Consider the following 14,219-nt stretch of genomic DNA (forward strand, 5'->3'; position numbering starts at 1 on the left):
CATAAATCAACCAAAACCCTAATGTCACCTAGATACTCCAATGTCACCTCAAGTATCCGTGGGTATGATTACACGATATGCATCACACAATCTCAGATTCATCTATTCAACCAACACATAGAACCTCAAAGAGTGCCCCAAAGTTTCTACCGGAGAATCACGACAAAAACGTGTGCCAACCCCTATGCATATGTTCATGGGCGGAACCCACAAGTTGATCACCAAAACATACATCAAGTGAATCACGAGGTATCCCATTGTCACCACAGATACGCACGGCAAGACATACATCAAGTGTTCTGAAATCTTTAAAGACTCAATCCGATAAGATAACCTCAAAGGGGAAACTCAATCCATTACAAGAGAGTAGAGGGGGGAAGAAACATCATAGGATCCAAATATGATAGCAAAGCTCGCGATACATCAAGATCGTATCACCTCAAGAACACGAGAGAGAGAGAGAGAGAGAGATCAAACACATAGCTACTGGTACATACCCTCAGCCCCGAGGGAGAACTACTCCCTCCTCGTCATGGAGAGCACCGGGATGATGAAGATGGCCACCGGAGAGGGATTGCCCCCTCCGACAGGGTGCCGGAACGGGTCTAGATTGGCTTTCGGTGGCTATGGAGGCTTCTGGCGGCGGAACTCCCGATCTATTGTGCTCTCGGATGTTTTAGGGTATATGGAGATATATAGGCGGAAGAAGTACGTCAGGGGGGCCACGAGGGGCCCACGAGGGTGGCGGGGCGCGCCCAGGGGGGTCGGCGCGCCCCCCTAACTCGTGGCCTCCTCGAAGCTTCCCTTACGTGGACTCCAAGTCTCCCAGGTTGCTTCTGATCCAAAAATAAGTTCCGTGAAGTTTCAGGTCAATTGGACTCCGTTTGGTTTTCCTTTTCTGCGATATTCTAAAACAAGGTAAAAACAGAAACTGGCACTGGGCTCTGAGTTAATAGGTTAGTCCCAAAAATGATATAAAAGTGTATAATAAAGCCCATAAACATCCAAAACAGTAGATAATATAGCATGGAGCAATCAAAAATTATAGATACGTTGGAGAAGTATCAAGTACTCACGGTTGCTTTGCTCCCCCTTTTCCCCCTTCCTATACCCGATTGTTGCGACCAGATGATGGAGTCCAGGAGCTAGACGCCACCGTCGATGATGACTCCTACTACACTGGAGGTGCCTACTACTACGTGCAGCCTGCCGACGACGACTAGGAGTAGCTTAGGAGGATCCCAGGCAGGAGGCCTGCGCCTCTTTCGATCTGTATCGTAGTTTGTGCTAGCCTTCTTAAGGAAGACTTGTTTAACTTATGTCTATACTCAGATATTGTTGCTTCCACCAACTCGTCTATGATCGAGCTCTTGTATTCGAACCCTCGAGGCCCCTGGCTTGTAATATGATGCTTGTATGACTTATTTTATTTGTAGAGTTGTGTTGTGATATATTTCCGTGAGTCCCTGATCTTGATCGTACACGTTTGCGTGTATGATTGGTGTACTGTCAAATCGGGGGTGTCACAAGTTGGTATCAGAGCCAACTGTCTGTAGGAATCCCCCTTCCAAACTCCTTGGCTGAAGTTGAGTCTAGTCACTGAAAAACTTTTACTAACATGGTTGTGTGCCTTACGGGCCCATGTTGCCATTTGGGTGGTATTAGGATCTTTTACTTCTCGTCTATACTCTGGGACTCTGATCTCTCTTCTATTCGGGTTAAATGATTTTGCTAACTCTAACTCTAGGTTCTTGTAAATACTTTCTCCCGAAGAGCCCCTTCATTCCAGATGATGGCCTGCTTCACCAGAAGATTCCGAAGATACTCTCCATTATTCTCTCGAGACCCTGTGCCCACCACTTTTGCTATTCCCGACCACCGATAAATCCTTATGGATAACTGCCTACACTTGTCGTTCTTACCTTTGTTCCTAGTTGCCCCTGTTATTACTGATACCCTGAAAATTTCTTTGATAATTCGAGAATCCTTTGTGCCCACCGCTTTGCAGCTCTTTGCCGCACACATACCCTTATGGATAATTTCTCGCACTTATCGAGTATCCGCTCATCCCCGGTTGATTCATGTATTTCACAAAAGTCTTCGAAATACTATTTGATCCCCGAAAATCCTCAACAGCCTATTGCTCTTGAAATTCTTGCTTGCTTGCATTATGATTAACCTCATAAGTCCGGTAATCTTATTGGCATCCTTAGTCATTATCCGTTTGAGTCTGTTGAATCAATATGTTGCGAATGCTCGCATTCCTTAATCAGATCCTTCGTTTTGTCCTTCTGGCTCAGATGACATTTTAAACATGAGCTGGATCTCGTCCAATCAAATTGCCATCGATTGTACCCCTAAGACTATTCAACTTATCCGTCCTTAATCAGAGCGTTTGCTTCTGATGCATTGATTTGGAAATCATAATTCCTTTACATTTGAGCTTTGAGTTAGTAAGTTGTTTTTATAGTCTGATCTCCTTGCATTCTTCCTTCCTCTGGTTGAGTACCGATGCTCACATCAAATCCCTTGTGGACCACCAGAACCTTTGTTGGATTTTATCCGACATCGTCCTTTATATTCAATCACTTTGAAAGTTCTTTCCCCGATACATAATGCCATTGGTAAATCCTATTCCTTGATTTGGACAACCATGCTCTACTTTCGAGCTGGTGATATTTACTATTGAAGCTTGTGGTATATGTTTCCACAATGCCCCGGTGGGTTGAACCTATGCCTTCCTTAATATGTGTGAACTCGAAAGTTTTCATGAGTTATACTCTTCTGGTATTTTGCTAGATAAAATTTCAACACTACAACTTCATCGAACGCGAGAAGTGAATGGAAGGTTATACATTGAAGAAGTGGGAGTCGACCTTGAACTTTGTGTTCATGCCCATGGACCCGATGTGGAACTTATCATGGAAGCTTCTTGAAAAACTTTATATTAGTTGGATAATTCTTCCGGTGTCTTTGAATTGGATCCCTTGCAACTATGGTTTCAGCCATATTGATATTCCTTGATTCCTTTTCTCAGACAAGTTAAAGTACTTGTCTTTTGCAGATCAATACACTTGTCAAACCTCTATTTTGCTCTACCTCCGAGTATTACCCTCCGGTATCTTGATAATATCATCTAACCATGTTGCTTATCATGAGCCTTCATCGAGTATTATTCCTCACCGATTCCAATGTTTCCTGGTTCCGAGTTGTTAGTCACTCGAGGTCACCGATAACTAAATTGGGTCCACACCACGATTAAACAACTCTTAGTAATCTCCTTTATTCACAAGTTTCTACTCGAGCATGTGAATCCTAGCCTGATCGGCTATCACATTGGGCTAATTTTTAACTGTGCTACCTCGTCCTGCTTCACGGAGCACAAATTTCGACAGTGAGCTAATCTTACATCGATCTTCCTTGTCATATCATTTCTCCTTGAATAGAAAACTTGATTTAGAGTATATATGTTTCATACCCATGGTTCTGATAACTTTCGCTTCACCCTTCCTTTTCCTTGATGTCATCGATGATCGATTATATCCTCATGAAACCCCTCGACAAGTGTGTCATGATCATCATCAACATTTTGACCCCTTCCAGGATATCAATTGAATTCATGATGAGAAGTACCATCCTTGCCCTCGATGATTTGTGTTATCATCGACCACTTTATTGCCTTCCGTTCAACACAAACTTGTTCGTGTTTCTAGCAACCCTATTGCTTTCAAGTTAATGGTCGATATTTCATTCTTAGACTATTGGTTGTTAAATCACCTTTCTAACATTGATCATGCTACATAAGACCATATTTTGGGTGCACTTTTCAACCAATGCTTAATTGTGTATGTTTTTCTCGAGCATACATCCTTATATCATTTGATCCGACAAATGTTATCTCCTTGTTCACATAAGTGTGGAAATCCATCTTTTGAAAATCTTAGTGAATTGTCGCTGAGTTCATCAGCCACCTCTTCATCCTCTCCTTGGTTTTAATGATGAACTCTTGTTTCGGAACTTGTTTCCACTGTTCATTTCCCGAGAATCTTACAATGTCATCCCGTCATGTTGTGTTGCACCTTTTTCTTCTCAGGCATCCTGAGTCCGAGGTATCAAGACACCAAATCAGATCTGAATCTCAGTTAGATATGATGGTTGGAACATTTTCCAATAGTCATAGCATTGGTCTTTATATGACCCGGTAAGATGATATCGTGCCTAGCACACCTGGCCGGAGGACCTATTGTTACCATTTCATTTTTAGCAAGGCTATCCTTTCTTCCATGAGGAAATTGTAAGACTTATTCTACAAGCCGTTGCTGATGGATCCTTTGTGTTTCCAAAGTCTGAGCTTCACCTGATGACCATGTAAATGCTATCTCAATGCATGTCTATGGTACTCCAATTTTCAACAAGAACATTTGAAGCCCAATGCTAAATGTTTCCTGCTCAATTATCCAAACACCGTTGTATGGGTAATGTCAGGAAATTTCTCTCCCCGTACCTAAAGAGTTTTCTACATTATATCCTGTCATGTATATCATGCTCTACTTGACCTTGGGAAGGATATACCCCTGAAATATGTGTTTAAACACATTTTCCTTTCCATTGTTCTATTTAATCTGATAATCATATCTTCCTTTCCATTGGTTGGTTTAACGTTGCTTGTGATCTATAAGATCTAGGCAGTAATATTCTCCTGCTTATGTAAACATCTCGGTGTACAATCCTGTCAGCAAGACCCTGTTACTATTGTTGATGACATTCCGGTAGCCACCGATGGACAGAACTTTGCCTATTGGTCCACCTCGTTCAACGAGCAGGAAAATGGTTCTCTTCGTCCCTCGCCATTGGTACCGACGTTGTTGCCGACATAACTGACATGCTACCCTCTAACATGCCTGCCTATCTTGACCATGCAAGATGTCACCGACCATCCTACTTTTAACCACATGGTGGGCCCATAATCCACAGTTCCACAGGATCGAAACCTGACTCTCATGTACACCTTGTTGACAAAGTTATCCCTTGCTCTTAGTTTCGTAGGTAATTCGCGAGCCACCTTCCTAGTGCTCTATTCTGGTATCAGACGCAATACTTACTCTCGCCGCTCTGAACCCCTTTCCCACTCTAGTTCAGACTTTGAGCAGCTATCTATCCGCTTGGGCCCTCTCATTGTACCTTCGTACCGTACTCTCGATGTATTTTATATGTTCAACTCGAGAGATAATCTTATCCTCATTCATGGGTTAACCCCAGATTGTTTCCCTCGTAAGCATTCTGTCGTAGCCGAGCTGCCCCTACCAATTCATAAGTACGTTGGAGTTCCCGAAGAAAAGGATGATGACTTCATCATGATGACCTGAAGCAGAGGAATGAAGACATCGATGTAATGGGTCGACCTCTTCGAGAAGAGCAACCAAGACCGAGAAGACTCGATAGAATTTCGTAGCACATCTTTCCCTTACTCCCCTCTTAAATCTCGGGACGAGATTTCTTGTAGTGGAGGAGAATTGTGACGCCCGGATAATCAAGCTACAGTAACCCTCTGGTAATGATGCCATGTCACCACGATTACTGTTGCTAATCTCGTGTTAGTTAAGATCTGAGCCAAATTCAAATTTCAATTAAAGTCAAACAATAAAAGTTTTCAATTGTCAAATCAAAAATGTTCAAATTGTACCAAATAAATCATAATCAATTATGGTGGAGGAACCACACTTTTATGAAATGGTTAAATACTCTAAAGTGAATAAAATCATAGCAAAACAATTATTCAAATGATTTTAAATAATAAACAAATGTTAAACTAGTTTATTTGACCACCAAACTTTTTACGGTAGAGGGTTGTTCTGAAACCTTATGTTAGGAGCTATGGTCATATTTTATAAAAACTAAAATAAAGTGTGACTAAACTAAAACAAAAAAGAATAAATTGTAAAGAAAAACAAAATAAAAACAAAAGAAAGTAAAAAAATAACCCTCTCCCTGGGCCGTTTGGCCCAGCTGGCCACTGCGTCGGCCGGCCCAGCCTTGGCCTATATGGCCCCCTCACCCAGTAACCTAACCGAACCCATCCCCCCACGATCCCCACAACCCCCCTCGTCTGGATCTGGATCGTGGCCCGGCGCGCCCCGACCCCGCCGCCTCGTCCCTGCGCCCCGTCGCCGGTGTCGCCCGTCTCCGCCGTCACCTCCCCGTCTACCTCCCCGAGCCCCGCTGCCCTTGTCCCTACATCTCGTGGTGAGGCCTGGCCTCTTCCCCTGCTGCGCCGCTCCCGCTCCTCGCGACCACCGCCGCACCACCGCGCTCACCTCGCCCGCTGACCCCGCGCCTCCGTTGCCGCCGCTTCACCGCGCCCGTGGTCACATCCGCATCGTAGGCCACTGGCCCTGCCCTGGCCACCACTCCGCACGGCCACCCCTCTGCACGCCCCACCGCGGTTCCCTGCATCTGCCCCACTGTAAGTGCATCTAGTGGCCCTTAGTGATTTTTGTGACACCCCAAAATTTCGACCTTGTTTTATTAATTAAAATTTTTCCAGGAGATTAAAACTTTTATTTTCTGGGCTTCCTTTTGATTTCAGAACCATTTTCTCCCTTATTATCATGGAGTTTTTCCCCATAGTGAAAAGCTTTCAAATATGTTATTGGACTTGTCTACCCCCTCAAGAAAAACTTTTCTTTTATCAATGGAATTAATTATATAATTATTTTCCTAAATCTTTATTTCTTGAAAAATGGTTTTTCCATGGTTTTATGGCCATATTTGAACTACAACCATTTGATAAATTCATTCAAATTTTCAACCAAAATTTGGAGATATCATGTGATGTTTTTAAACCACTTTTATGAAAAAGCATCTTTTATACAGAAATATTTTGAGCTCTACACCAAATTTTCTTCCCTGGTCCAGTGGGCAATTTTGCACTACAACCCACTTAAATATTTCATTCTAGCTTCCACCAAAATTATGGTATGATAGTAGTAGCATATGATTCAACTTTATGCAAAAACCCAGTGATGTCCTTTGAAAAATTTGAGTGAATCAACCTCTTTTGCATTCTGGTCCAACTTGCTGGTTTGTACAGCAACCATATTTTTGCTTGCTCTTTTGCCCTTGATTCTTTCTCCTTCTCATAGACCACCCTACAAAACCCCTAAGTCCAGGAGCAGGCAACCATTGGAATAATTTTGGTTCATGAGATGATACCATTTACCTCCTGTCCAGAATTGAAGTTTTGCAAAACTTGCACTAACAAGTTTGTGCTTTTTACAAACTAACCTCACCACCCTCTTGTGCATCCAAAGAGACCTCAATCTGGAAGAGTTGGCCACACCAAGAAATGCCTACGTGCTTGTGGCATTTTGTCAAACACCCTGAGAGCATGGTCAGAATTGGCATGAGTTTTTATTTGCATTATAAACTTGAACACCTGACCTAACCACCATGTCCATTTACCTTCTTGCTAACTCTAACCTAGCCCTGTTTCTTGCCAGCCTCACCCGCGACCTCTAGCATGCACTGGCAATTCGTCGAACACATCCCGGGCGTGCTCTGGGCGCGCCTAGAGCGTGCGTTTTGCACGCACGTGCACCCGAGCCGCCGCGTCGCGCCCACTTCGCGCCACCAACCCCTGCTCGCCCGCAGAGCCGCCCCCGACCTCATGCACTCGCAGGAAACGCCCAAGCTCTTCCCTGGAGCCGCACAGGGCCGCCGTCAGGTCGGCCACGGCGGTTAGCGGCCGGCCACAGTGGCTCCTGCCCCGGTCGGCGCCGCCTGAGCCACCCTGGCTCGCCACCTGCCCCTGGGAGCCGCGCAAGCTTATCCCCTCGCTCGTCAGCAAGCTCTCGTCGCCGCCACGTCGCCCTGACCACTACAGAGAGGCATTTCGCCGGCGACCTTATCCTCGACCGCGGAACCGCCATGGATGCACTATAAATAGTACCCCTGAGCTCGTCCAGGCCTCACGCAGCCTTTCTCACTCCCTCACCGACCCACCCGTAGCAGTAGGAAGACCAGGGGGTCGTCTTGTTCCTCTCCGGCAACTCCTGTCGCCGCCACTGCCCCGGCTACTCCAGCGCCACCAGGGCCTCCTCCTCTCCACTCTCTTCACCAGGCGCTTCCTCTCCCTCTCGTGAGTCCAACCCCCTACTCAATTTTGCTCGGGACTCGCCGCGGGCGAAAACTCACTTTGCCCGACGGCCATCACCCGCTGCGGAGCTCGCCACCGGCAGCTCCGACCACCCCAGGGACCGTGACGACCACCGGAGGGACCGCCTCGACCCCCTGAGCCCGCGGGTGGCCTCCGTTTCTCGAGAGGTGCCGTCGTTTGCCAGCGAGCGTCGCCGGAGCCCTGCCTCCCGCTCGGGCAAAGGAAGAAGAGGGAAAGGGGCCTGGTCAAACCTGACCAGTGGGCCCCCTAGACCCACTGTCAGTGACCCCCGCACCGGTCCACGTGTTTAAGTGAAAACGTAAACCACCCCAGTACGTTTCCTCCGCTCCGAAAACGTATTCCTGTCTGAAGCGTTTTCTTTTATATCTTTATTTAAAAACAGATTTTTACCAAATCTTTGACTGGCTATAACTTTTTAAATATAACTCCAAATGAATTGATTCTTTTTCCTACATCTCTCAAATGCTGTCTAGTTTATTTTAAGATTTATTTGAAAAAAATTCAAACAACTTTTTTGTGCTGTTTTGAAAATGTGTGTTAATTCAAAATTTATTTAAAATAGGATTTTGGAGAGAGGAAGAAAACTTTCAAAAAGTTTTGGAGAGCACCCCCACCTCTCCACAACTTGAAGGCAAGCATTCTGAACCCTGGCATAATATTTTGGGGATTGTTTGATGCTGTTAAATACCACTTCGACATGGAGCATTAATTATTTTTATAACGACATGATCATACGCATTGAGTGCATAACGAAAATACTTGTTGTTGGAAATGGATATGCTTATGATAGCAATCACCCCCATATGCCTCTCATGCCTACCGGGAAGGATCCGGGAAAGCCTCTGTCTTGGGTAGACCCGAGCTTGTCCCTAGTCGAGACGGTTATGACCGGTAGGGCAGGGGAAGGTATGATGAGTGGTGGTGGTGTCTGATGGATGTGAAATATTATTCTTGAGCTAATCATGCAGGAAATACTTAAGCCTCCTGAGTCGGCCGTAGATCAAGTCTTGTTCCGGTAACCCCCATACTTGTTTCGTGCTACCACTTGTCCCTGCCGTAGGTAGGGTACGGTTCAGTAAGTTGTCAACCCCTGTCTTAGCACACACCGTACAGAGAGGCCATGGTGGAAGATACCGGTTGTAGCCGGTAGGCATGCCACCTGGTCCGGGGGCATGGGTGTTTCCGGTTGGGACCGAGAGGGGGGCACCCCTTAGAGCGTGCGATAGAAATTTGATCCCATGCTACGCGAGGTTGTAGCCTCCCCACTTAGAGTTTTTTCTTAACAGGTGTCATGGGTGATTCCAGACACGAGTAAAGTTAAGCTAGTGTGTGCAAGTCAGGCGTGTTTTCGACTAAAAGACCATAGACGGAATTAGTTCCGATGGACTAAAGAAATCCGTTACTCGTGGGTAAAGAGTACACCCTCTGCAGAGGTATTAAACCTATTCGAATAGCCGTGTCCATGGTTAAGGACTACAGTCTAGGATGGGTCAAGTGTCGGTCTTAGTGTCGATCTTCGGAGGTGAAACTGTTAAACCAGAACATATGGATTTTTACTTGTGATATATGATTGTTATGATTTTTATTGTTCTGGACTAACCAAGTATATTGTTTGAAGTAATGAATATCCCTGGGACGGTTCTACCTCCCGGATATTCACGGTGATTATTTATTTAATTTATAAGCCCTTTATGTGGTGTCGCTCAGACGCCCGACTGTGGCATGCTTGTTATTTTATTCACTTTATAAGCCCTTTATGTGGTGTCGCTCAGACGCCTGACTGTGGCATGCTTGTTATTTATTTACTTTATAAGCCCTTTATGTGGTGTCGCTCAGACGCCCGACTATGGCATGCTTGTTATTTTATTCACTTTATAAGCCCTTTATGTGGTGTCGCTGAGACGCCCGACTGAGGCATGCTCACTTTTACTATCCTTTCGAGATGCCGCATCAGACATCCGATCAGTGCACTTTATTACTATTCTATTATTGCCTATACATGTTGCATATAAATAACCTGCTTGCATACATCAGGGATTCCATTTTCATGACTGACGTCGTGATTGTAGAGTGTTTTCAGAGCATGATTATCGGTTGCTATATTATACCCGTGTTCATAATGTTTGCGAGTACATTCAAAAGTACTCACTGGCTTGTCCCTGGCTATTGTCTTGGCCAGATTGCTTGCTTGGAGAGGAGCGTTGTGATGACAGTCTCGGAACCTAAGCAACGGTGATAGCAGCCTCGTGAAGATAGGAGTTAACCTGGTCAGCTGTTCCTGTGGGAAATGGAGTCCCATAGACCGTGGTGAACCACAAACTGCTTCCGCCATCAACCCCTAGAAACCTTTTGTTGTACTCACAGGCCAGAGTGGTCTTGTACTACATATTATGTACTTTTGAAGTTGGTGCCTCATCAGCTAACAGTAATCCTGGGGCTGGTGAGCACAAGGGCCATTTTCTGGAAATTATATCCCGAAAACCCGGTCCTGACAAACTTGGTATCAGAGCCAGGCTGACCATTGCCTAATCCTATCTTAGCCGGGTCGAAAAACCTAGGTAAACCAACCCACCAGACATTAACCAAACCCCGGCCAAGCTTCCCATGCAAGATAGCCACACAGTGACCCGACACCTTTTGGCAGTCGGTGCCCAACCTATTAGCCTAGCCTGTCGATCACGCGCCAGTGACCGACTCCTAAATAGTCTTTTTCGCAAGCGTGCGAAGGAAGACTCCGTCCCTTTTTCTATAAAAGGGCACACTAGCCTCAGCCCGGCACAACACAACCTCTACCCCCAAACCCAGCTAAAATGCCAGGACCCATTGTTCACAATGAGACCACAGCGACCAACCTTGGAGGTTTTGTGACCGTGCTAGCAAACCTCACCCACCGTGCCTTTGCATTAGAAGAGCCCCCAAAATATGTCGTGTACCAAGGGTCCATGAGCGGTGAAAGCCGTCAATTTTGGGCCACTGTGCACGTCTATGGTAGGGGTCTATCACCAGAACGCCCCTACAGGTTCACTGGAAGGACAACTTCCTTTGAGCCACAAGCCATCCAACTAGCTGCTCGAGAAGCCATAGTTCAACTCCGGCACTTGTCGCCCCGAGTTAACTGTCGCTCCTTCTACTACTACCCCAGCCGTGACGGGTATGGTAGACCACCACAAGTCGCCAACGGAGACCACGAGACGGATCCAGCGTTATTGCATCTGGTGCGCTATGTAAGTACACTAGAGGGACTGTTCGATCAAATCACCCTAGATCTGATCGCAGCTCGTGGAGAACTGATCCGCCGAGCCCCAGCAAGAAGAGAAGATGAGCCCGACACCGACAACCCTGTCATACTGTTCGGACAACCAATCGAGACCCTAAGGTCAGCCCCAGCCATCAACCAAGGTGCCTTGATGACCCCAGAAGTGCTTCGTCGCCTTTTGGGAACCCACTCCAACGGGATTGTGGCCAACAATCCCCGCGATGGTCATCATCGCTACCCCGACCCTGCAGTTCCTCAACCCCCTCCGGCTAACCCCGACAGTGAAGCCAATGGAGAAGCCTCGGCGTCCACAAGGCACGCCCGCTTGGATATGAACGAGGTAGACTAATTTGCTCGATTAGTACCGAGCCTTAGTACGGCCACGCCCTGTAATTGTGTGATCCTGTGTCGCCATGATTGAATGTTGTTTGGTTGAGCGCCCCGATTTTTAATTATAACCATGCTTGAGTATGTCGGTGAACGGTTGCATTTTACTTCGAGCGTAGCTACCAAAAACTAACCCCGGCCACACAATTTTTGTGCTATGAGTAAGCTTTTTGGTTCCAACTAACAGGAAGGGCAGTTTGAAAACAACCCTTATCAAATCTCGAGGACGAGATTTTTCTTAAGGGGGATAGTGTTGTGACACCCCAAAATTTTGACCTTGTTTTATTAATTAAAATTTTGCCAGGAGATTAAAACTTTTATTTTCTGGGCTTCCTTTTGATTTCAGAACCATTTTCTCCCTTATTATCATGGGGTTTTTCCCCATAGTGAAAACCTTTAAAATATGTTATTGGACTTGTCTACCCCCTCAAGAAAAACTTTTCTTTTATCAATGGAATTAATTATATAATTATTTTCCTAAATCTTTATTTCTTGAAAAATGGTTTTTCCATGGTTTTATGGCCATATTTGAACTACAACCATTTGATAAATTCATTCAAATTTTCAACCAAAATTTGGAGATATCATGTGATGTTTTAAAACCACTTTTATGAAAAAGCATCTTTTATACAGAAATATTTTGAGCTCTACACCAAATTTTCTTCCCTGGTCCAGTGGGCAATTTTGCACTACAACCCACTTAAATATTTCATTCTAGCTTCCACCAAAATTATGGTATGATAGTAGTAGCATATGATTCAACTTTATGCAAAAACCCAGTGATGTCCTTTGAAAAATTTGAGTGAATCAACCTCTTTTGCATTCTGGTCTAACTTGATGGTTTGTACAACAACCATATTTTTGCTTGCTCTTTTGCCCTTGATTCTTTCTCCTTCTCATAGACCACCCTACAAAACCCCTAAGTCCAGGAGCATGCAACCATTGGAATAATTTTGGTTCATGAGATGATACCATTTACCTCCTGTCCAGAATTGAAGTTTTGCAAAACTTGCACTAACAAGTTTGTGCTTTTTACAAACTAACCTCACCACCCTCTTGTGCATCCAAAGAGACCTCAATCTGGAAGAGTTGGCCACACCAAGAAATGCCTACGTGCTTGTGGCATTTTGTCAAACACCCTGAGAGCATGGACAGAATTGGCATGAGTTTTTATTTGCATTATAAACTTGAACACCTGACCTAACCACCATGTCCATTTACCTTCTTGCTAACTCTAACCTAGCCCTGTTTCTTGCCAGCCTCACCCGCGACCTCTAGCATGCACTGGCAATTCGTCGAACACATCCCGGGCGTGCTCTGAGCGCGCCTAGAGCGTGCGTTTTGCACGCACGTGCACCCGAGCCGCCGCGTCGCGCCCACTTCGCGCCACCAACCCCTGCTCGCCCGCAGAGCCGCCCCCGACCTCATCCACTCGCAGGAAACGCCCAAGCTCTTCCCTGGAGCCGCACAGGGCCGCCGTCAGGTCGGCCACGGCGGTTAGCGGCCGGCCACAGTGGCTCCTGCCCCGGTCGGCGCCGCCCGAGCCACCCTGGCTCGCCACCTGCCCCTGGGAGCCGCGCAAGCTTATCCCCTCGCTCGTCAGCAAGCTCTCGTCGCCGCCACGTCGCCCTGACCACTACAGAGAGGCATTTCGCCGGCGACCTTATCCTCGACCGCGGAACCGCCATGGATGCACTATAAATAGTACCCCCCGAGCTCGTCCAGGCCTCACGCAGCCTCTCTCACTCCCTCACCGACCCACCCGTAGCAGTAGGAAGACCAGGGGGGTCGTCTTGTTCCTCTCCGGCAACTCCTATCGCCGCCACTGCCCCGGCTACTCCGGCGCCACCAGGGCCTCCCCCTCTCCACTCTCTTCACCAGGAGCATCCTCTTCCTCTCGTGAGTCCAACCCCCTACTCAATTTTGCTCGGGACTCGCCGCAGGCGAAAACTCACTTTGCCCGACGGCCATCACCCGCTGCGGAGCTCGCCGCCGGCAGCTCCGACCACCCCAGGGACCGTGACGACCACGGGAGGGACCGCCTCGACCCCCTGAGCCCGCGGGTGGCCTCTGTTTCTCGAGAGGTGCCGTCGTGTGCCAGCGAGCATCGCCGGAGCCCTGCCTCCCGCTCGGGCAAAGGAAGAAGAGGGAAAGGGGCCTGGTCAAACCTGACCAGTGGGCCCCCTAGACCCACTGTCAGTGACCCCCGCACCGGTCCACGTGTTTAAGTGAAAACGTAAACCACCCCAGTACGTTTCCTCTGCTCCGAAAACGTATTCCTGTCTGAAGCGTTTTCTTTTATATCTTTATTTAAAAACAGATTTTTACCAAATCTTTGACTGGCTATAACTTTTTAAATATAACTCCAAATGAATTGATTCTTTTTCCTACATCTCTCAA

Source organism: Triticum urartu, chromosome 7A (assembly GCF_056163025.1).
Source record: "Triticum urartu cultivar PI428250 chromosome 7A, HENAU_Tu73, whole genome shotgun sequence".
Taxonomy (NCBI): Eukaryota; Viridiplantae; Streptophyta; class Magnoliopsida; order Poales; family Poaceae; genus Triticum; species Triticum urartu.